The sequence below is a fragment of the Saccopteryx leptura genome, chromosome 1 (genome assembly GCF_036850995.1).
Source record: "Saccopteryx leptura isolate mSacLep1 chromosome 1, mSacLep1_pri_phased_curated, whole genome shotgun sequence".
Taxonomy (NCBI): Eukaryota; Metazoa; Chordata; class Mammalia; order Chiroptera; family Emballonuridae; genus Saccopteryx; species Saccopteryx leptura.
The window spans coordinates 54382837-54388869 of NC_089503.1; the positions used below are offsets into that span (position 1 = coordinate 54382837).

The window sequence follows — 6033 nt, forward strand, 5'->3', positions numbered from 1 at the left end:
TTCAGAAACTTTGGTCATAGTCCATGCAGAGGGCCATTACTGACAGTCTCTGATGCAGCCTCTCCATCTGAGAAAGCGGGCACTCATGCCCTAAGCACCAGGTGGATTCACTCATACACTGCCCACACTTGCTGACTGAGATACTGGGAGTAAACAAGGCAATTGCTCGCCCACCTCTGCTGGGTCTGCCGCTGGCATTAGCTCCACATCAACTGAGCCGTGGGCACACTTTCTCCTCGGCTTGAACGTCTCTGCCCTAGCCCAGCTTTTTCCACTCCCCAGCCCTCACTTTCTCTCAGTTCCAAGTGAAAGCAGCCCTTGCTCAGGTCAGTGAGGAAAGCGAAAAACTCCATTCTCCATCTTATTTCTTCAGAATGAATTATATATTCAGGCACCTTTTTGCCCAATCGTACCTTTGTTTGATGTATTTCAGATGCTCCTGAGATTATTTTTCTGTCTCTAGTTGTTGAATTTGTTGAAGTTTCAGGGAGAGGTATTGGGAGCTCTCCTCATGGTGCCATTTTTGTTATGTCACTCCCCTGGAGTTAAGTTCTTATGGCATATTTCTGGTCACAAAAATATCACCCAACTTCTAATTAAAAACCCTAAACACTTCTTACATTAAACATTGAAATAAATGTGAGCTATACAACATTTTAGAAAGATTAATAGAAACAGGTTTAGTAATTATTTTCCAAACCACTTATTTTAGTTCAGGATTGGAGGTGGCTAGAGCTTATCCCAGCAGCTCAGGTTGTACTGTGGAAACCACACTTAACAGGATATCCTTTTATTGTGGGCACACACACATACACACTCAAATGGGACAATTTGGACACACCGATTCATCTAACATGCACATCTTTGGCATGTGGGTGGCAGCTGAGAAACCTAAGAAAACCCATGCAGACATGGGAGAATGTGCAAACTACACACACACAATGGCCCAAACCAGAGTCAATTCTTTCTTCATCAACATTATGATGAAACAACATTAAACAAAATGACATTATTTGATGATCTGATATATATGTAATATGTGTAATATATAACATATAGATATCTACATACACATGTATTTATATATGTGTGCATGTGTATACATAGCTCCACAACTTTCTCATATCTTATGTTGCTGTTGAGAAGTATAGTATCAGTAAAATTTCTGTTCCTTTGTAGGTAATGTATCACATCTCTGGATCTATTCAGGACATTTTGTTTTTGGGGTTTTAGAAATGTGTTTGGATTTAAAAAAATTATTCTGGTTATGATTAATTAAGGTTTTTGGATCTGAATATAATATAATCATTAACCCTTTGAGTATTCTTCCCCTCTTATTTCCTATGTATTTTTTTTACAAGTTCAGTGAGGGGCATAATAGGCCTTCTTATTCACTTTTTATTTTTTCATCGTTATTTCACATTCCATTATCTTTTAAATTTTATTGCTTTTAGATTAAGCTCTACAACTTTAGTCCCATTTGACCAATTTGTCAACTCAGCTTTGTCAAGCTTTTATAATGTTATTTTTTATTTATATCAGTTTCTTGTAACTAAGAAACCTTTGCCTAATTCAAGGTCATGAAGATTTACCACTATGTTTTCTCCTAAGAGTTTTGTAGTTTCATCTCTTACATTTAGGTTTTTGATACATCTTAAATATATTTTCTATGTAATGTGATTTTACTTCTTCTTACTAGATCATTTTATTGATTTGAACTGGTATTTTCTATTTCTCATAATTTTGGTGATAGAGTTACTCATTCAAGAGCACCCCTTTCTGGCCATTATCATGAAGACTAGTTTACTTAAGAATAATAACATTGCAGGGAGAGCAGGGAGAGGTTGACTTGTGAGCTTTCATTTCTTTAGGATCCTGATTTCTCCCCCACCTTCATTTCCCCTTTCGTTTGTATTACCACATCTTTAAAGAGGCACATTCTCCTTTAGCTCTCTTTATTCCTCTGAAACAATGTATTTCTGAGGTTGTCATCTCAGATATACTCACTTCCATGCCACTTTCTCATAGCCAGTGTGGTTTCAATGACATTCTTGACTTTTGTTTGATATTTTAGAATTTAGTGTGGATTTTTCTTTACTTGTGGAGATTTTATTTTTGCTATGTGTATTTCTTCCTTACCCCTCTCTCTTTTTTCCATTTAATCTTTTAAACTCACCTCTACCTACACTCTGAACCTAATGTTAGTGATAACTGTAATTGCTTTTATTTTCTTAAAATAATTTAAAATTTTGCTACTCTCTGTCTTCTAGTAATGTTTAAGGAGTGAGCCAATGTGATTTTATTTATACTCCTTCAGATGTTATGGTTTCTTTGGGAGAGCATATGGTCAGAGTCAAGATCAGACATCTATCAGTTTTCTATAGCAAAGAATATATATACATATACATATACTTATACATATACATATAATTTACAACTATATGTATGTATATATTAATTGGTAACCTCAGAGTTCTCTAGATGAAATCTGAAATGATTTCATACATGGGAAGCAAGGAGAAAGAACCAGAAGAAAGAGAGACCATTCCAAATTTGTAGGTGGCAGGTTTAGCTTTATTTATTTACTTGTTTGTTTGTTTATTTATTTATTTTCTTTTAAGTGAGAGGAGGGGAGATAGAGGAAGCATCAACTCCTATATGTGCCTTGACCAAGCAAGCCCAGGGTTTTGAACCGGTGATCTCAGCATTCCAGGTCAACAGTTTATCCACTGTGCCACCACAGGTCAGGTCCCCGTTTCCACTTAGAAGATAATTTCTTATTCTTCTTTAGCTCCTAGAATACCCTCAAAATCATTAGTCTTATCTAGCTTCAATACTCTAATGAGAATGACTTTATATCACATTGGCAGCCACTCTATTTCAGTCTGCCCTAAAGCTCACCACAACAAGTGAATTAAGGTTTCACTGAGTCCTTAAGTCAATGTGTAGCTCTTCTAACTCTTAAGCTTCATCATTTCCTGACTCAGAACCTCTTACCAGGGTAAGTGCTGAAGGTCTTGAAACACTCCCAGCACTGGGATTTCTGGAGCTGGAGACCTCACTTCACACCAATGAACCACACCCTAGAACTGGATTTGGTAAGCTGACATTACAAACTAGATGTAATTACCACATTAGAAACATATTTTTTAAAATTTCCAAATCTTTTTAATGTTTTACAAGATGCAAAGATTTTAAAATAATAAAGAGCTCCAACTGAAATTCTCAGGTAAATGTTTCAGTTAAAGCCAAAACTTGAATTTAAATCTTGGTTTTGTTACTCCTGGTTAATTTCTCTTACCATTGTATCCTGCTTGGTTTAAAAAATAACCCACATTGTTTTTAAAGCATGAACTTCAGCTTTGGACATGTGAGTGAAGAGAATATCTGTGTGTAAGGCAATTATTTGAAGTAGTTATTTCAAAGCACAGTTTCTGCAAACCTTTTCTCCCTTCAGAAATTTTGTGTTATCTGTGGGGTTTAAATTTGAGATAATTTTTGTATTTTCCTTGTGGCAAAGTAAAGAGATTGTTTTGGAATTTTTGAGCTACTTGCATGGGGTGTATAAACCTGTGGTGGCACAGTGGACAAAATATCGACCTGGAATGCTAAGGATGCCTGCTCAAAACCCTGGGCTTGCCCTGTCAGGGCACATAGGAGAAGCAACTACTATGAGTTGAAATCTTAATAAAAAATAATTATAAAGAGTTGGGGGGAGGGGAAATGTCATGTGATTGGCTTCTGTGGGAATGTCGGAGGAGTTTAATAAAAATATTTCCAGTGTTTACTTCTGTTTTGATCTTATTATTGTTCCTCTCAACTATTCTGGAAGAACCTCTTGGATTCCATGCTAATAGCTTTTAAGGTTAAGCATCCTTAGTACACACTCTCTTATTTGTTTTGTCCTGACTTCATAGATTACAATGTTAAGAGCAGGGGGAACAACCATATACAGTTGGCCAGAAGTATGTGGATGTAATGAGGCATGTTGTGACCAAAGCAATATGTCATGAAGGAGAAGAGAGCTGGCAGTTAGACAGATAACATAACATGGAAACGGGAGCCACGTGTGCTGAGAGCCTTGAGCTGGGTGTCCCAGGAGGGGGGTGAAAAACTGCTTGGAGGACTTAGACATAGGAAAATCCAATCACAGAAAGGTCAATGTAGCCCACTAAGAAAGCAATCAAGCCATAAGTGACATTGACCCTAATACTGTTACAAGACAATTTTGTTAAGCCCTTGTGTTCACAATAAGTATGGGGGATAATATGCACACCACAGAAAGGCAATCTCAAGATGAGAAATATAAATAGACTCACAAACACCAAAATCCTGACAATGATGACTATGTCTAGGATGGTTATTACTTTATTGGTGAGGATCATGCTATATCTCAGGGGGTAGCGATCTGTGGCCATGACTGTCAGTACCACAGATTCCAGGATAGTGCATATATCAGTAGTGGTGCAAGCACCAAATACAGTGTCTCTGAGATTAAACCAGAAAATACCTAGCATCTTGGAGATGGTCGCTGTGGACTAGCCAAGGTCAATGCAGACCAACGTGGCCAGGGAGTGAAACATGAGGTGGTGGAGGCTGTGTTCAGTCTGAATCACAAAGAGGATAGTGATGTTCTCCAGGAAGGCTATTAGACACACTGTAAAGAAGGGGAGGTCAATCCAGATGTGCATATCTTCCAACCTTGGAATGCCCATCAGAAGGAAGGAAAGAGGACAGAACTGGGTATTGTTGTGATGTAGCATATCAGTGCAAATTTGTTATAAACACATTTCTTACAGAAGTTTCCTTGCTTCCAGTGAGATCACCTAACCTCCTTTATAGCATGTTGCCTATTTTCTGGAGAAACAGAAAAGTCATTTTTTAATTCCATAATATAACAGAGGAGAGAGACCTAGAGAGGAAATAAATAACACAGTTAAAAAGACACTCTCACATCAAAGTACTTGCCTCCTTTATGTAGAAAGCCATGCAAATAATTTCCAGAAACAACAATTGTTTACTTTTCATTTCTTTTTTTCTCTTCAGTCTCTAGGGAACAACCTGCATATTCATTAAATGAGCAAATATTTGTTGTAAATTATATCTCTTAACTGGGATGTTAAACATAAACAAGATGGTATGTGTAATATATCGTTAGATTTAGATTGAGGTGGATATAATGACACACAGTTTGCCTGATGGTTCAAGGGAATGATACATTCTTGCAAAGTAGACCTGAAAGTTTTTTAAATATTCTGTGTGGGAGAGAACATAGTAAAGGTGAAAGATTGGAAGATTGGTGTTTGGATCTGAGGTAAGGAATGGAATTAAGACATTTAGGCACGTTGGGAGACTACTATATAATTTTTAGCAAAACAGTAATGTCTCCTAGAACTACAAAATCTTATTTTATATGCTTATGGGGAATGCTTTCTGGAAGAAGTGTTAACTAAATTGAGAGCTGAATGATGAAAATCCACTAAGAAGCAGAAGAGGGAATTGAGCCGAGAATAAGACTAAATGATGGCGTCATGTAGGGCTTCGTAGTTAATTTTGAGGAGTTTTGTCTTCATTCTAGAAACAATGGGAAGAATCTGTAAGATTTTATTATTTTATTCATTTTAGAGAGAAGAGAGAGGGAGAGAGGAAAGAGAGACAGGGGGGAGGAGCTGGAAGCATCAACTCCCATATGTGCCTTGACCAGGCAAGCCCAGGGTTTCGAACCGGCGACCTCAGCATTTCCAGGTAGAATCTGTAAGATTTTAAACTGCAGTGCAGAATGATTGAGTTTGCATTTCAAAAATACCGCTCTGGTTGCACTGTTAAAAATATATTAATGCAGCAAGCTTACTGTCACAAACAAAAGATATTGTTTATCTAAATCACTGCCTCTGAAGCCTCTACTATCATTACTACAGCGACTGTTGATGTAGTCATCTTCTTCTTTTATCTGCACTTGCAGTTGAATCAGTTAGGTAATCACAGGTGTTCAGGTTGAAGACAATATTATCTGGTCCCATGCTGTTAGTGACT

General features: G+C 37.3%; 1 pseudogene; it reads right to left on the reverse strand.

Moving 5' to 3' along the window:
• Positions 1-3850: 3850 nt before the first annotated feature.
• LOC136394105 (olfactory receptor 52E5-like) lies at positions 3851-4763 on the reverse strand (annotated as a pseudogene).
• Positions 4764-6033: the final 1270 nt, after the last annotated feature.